The sequence below is a fragment of the Astatotilapia calliptera genome, chromosome 18 (genome assembly GCF_900246225.1).
Source record: "Astatotilapia calliptera chromosome 18, fAstCal1.2, whole genome shotgun sequence".
NCBI lineage: Eukaryota > Metazoa > Chordata > Actinopteri > Cichliformes > Cichlidae > Astatotilapia > Astatotilapia calliptera.
In genome coordinates, this window is record NC_039319.1 from 26,141,346 (window position 1) to 26,143,543 (window position 2,198).

Here is a 2,198-nt window from a genome sequence, read left to right on the forward strand (position 1 = left end):
CTTTACCTGTCTCTTATCTGGACAGGGAAAGGCATTCTTGTTCAATGATAACACAGCCTTGGCACTTTGATGACAGTGAAATACAACAACTCCAATTCCAAGCAACAAAAATTCCAATACCTGGCTGAAACCAGCTTCAGGCAGGATTTGTTTGGTAAAACTTATCATGTGAAATCTGGTGTTTGTTAAGTTGAACATATTTTCTTCTGAATATTGGAGAGTCTACAAAGTAAGGCAGATGGTGGTGGTTAAGAACACTGCTTTGTCAGATACTGCAGATTGCACACTAGATTTTTAGTAACAACAAATGAAATCCCATGCACCAATTCACCAACTCCCTATCCAACCCAGTTAAACAAAGCAGAACAGATACAACGTGACTCACTGCAAGGCCCATATCTGCACTTTCTCATCTTCATTTAACCTGCTCAAACAATTACACTTTGGGAAACTTCTACGGCGGTTTAGAGTGTAGAAAGCACCTCAGGGACTGATGCGGCAGTGTTACTTTTGTTTATGTACGGCACAATTTATCACAGTTTACATCACATTGTTGCATCGGTATTTCACTTTTGGTTGCCTGCAGCATACATACAGCCGGCTACAAATATTGAGTGGCTGCAGCAATGTCACCACTTTTAATTTGATATCGCCGTTTTACTACACATGGGTGGAATCCAAGTCTGATTCTTTTCTGTATTTATGGCTTTTTATATTGTTCACTTTCTATAACTACCCGCGGGTGCTGTAAAGCATGCACGGAGTATGGATCAGTGTCACAGGCAGATTTTTTCAGTCGTACACACTAGGAGAGAAAACTCCATTACAATGCTACAATGAGTTACTGTTTGAATTCACTGCTGATGGGCTGGTCTGAATGGCTGGGTCAAGTATAGTATTACCTGCTGTATGACCAGCGTGCTGCTTTGCCCATGGGGCCTCTTTCTCTTCCTCTACATGTGCCTCTCTCTCTCAGTGCCCCATTAGTGCTGTGAACAGCTGCCAGGGACGCCCAGGGCTCTTGGGTAAAACAGTGAGCAGCGCTGACAGGAGATAGTGAGGAGAGGGCAAGAAAAAAAATGTAGTAGAGTGAGGAGAGCATAGAGAAGAGAGAAAATCATGATGGAAGCCCATGCTTGCCATGAGGACATTGGTAGAGAAACACATCAGGATGAACACGTGGTACAGTATGTACTGAATCTGTCACGGTCTGGGGGGCAGACCGTGGGGGATGTTGGAGAAAGGACCCAAACGCTGGACTTAATGAAATGAACAGTGGGTTTATTTACAGTGAGGTAAATGTACACCACACATTGAATCTCCAAAAGTGCTCCCTCGACTCCCGTGACGTGTCTTCTCCCAAGTGCTGGTATCCCGTGCTCTCTGCCCCTGTGCCTTCACACACCCCGTGTGTCTTGCAGTCCTGTGTTCCACTCTCCTGAGGAAAAAACACAGACACAGCCGTTATGGCACCAACTCCAGCAGGCATACACTGACCAGCACTACAAACACTGACATGGAGTCTAACTCAACGATCCTGCGCCGGAGGAAGCTCCATCACTCTGTTAAGTAGCTCCCCCGACGATCCTGATCAGAAGCAGGTGTGTGGTAAGCTAGGCGTGACCAGCAGCTGGCAGGGCCACACCCATCAGGCCTGCAGGTGGCTGTCCTTCATCCTCCAGCCTCACACACATACACACACCAGCACTGAACACAAGAACACAGTGCAGCAAACATACATCCAATACACTAATAACAATAAAGGTCCACACTGTTCACGAACCCCGAGTCCCCGGAACCGGATCCGTGACAGTATCTATAGGTGGAGATAAGAAGTTGGAGTTCTTTGGGAAATGTTGGGGGTCTGAATGTACTTTCTCTGCAGCTTTTTCACCCTAGACCTCTTTATTTTTTCTTCTTTCTTATATCTTACACAACTGTCTTTGGCATCTTTGAATTTATATTGGGAATTAGATCAGAGTCAGAGAATTTTGTCAGTGTGTGTTTGACTTTTTCTTTATCCTTATTCTGCTTCTTTATCTCTTTTCGCTCACTCCATCTGAAACGCTATTTGTGCTTTCGTCTAAAAACCAGTATTGTTTCTGACATCTTCTCCCTTCACATCATCATAACTACTAAAAAAAGGAACTCTGCAGCCCATTTCTCCTAAAGTATAATGCAGCAGGAGTGTGGTATAA

The 2,198-nt window shown here is 44.7% G+C and overlaps 1 long non-coding RNA gene across 1 annotated transcript; it reads right to left on the reverse strand.

Moving 5' to 3' along the window:
- Window positions 1-1,260: 1,260 nt before the first annotated feature.
- LOC113011378 (uncharacterized) lies at window positions 1,261-1,678 on the reverse strand. Its single transcript, XR_003270533.1, has 2 exons — window positions 1,517-1,678; window positions 1,261-1,438 (listed from the first exon to the last, which is right to left on the reverse strand). It is a non-coding gene; the product is annotated as an uncharacterized LOC113011378 (long non-coding RNA).
- Between the last annotated feature and the right edge of the window lie 520 nt (window positions 1,679-2,198).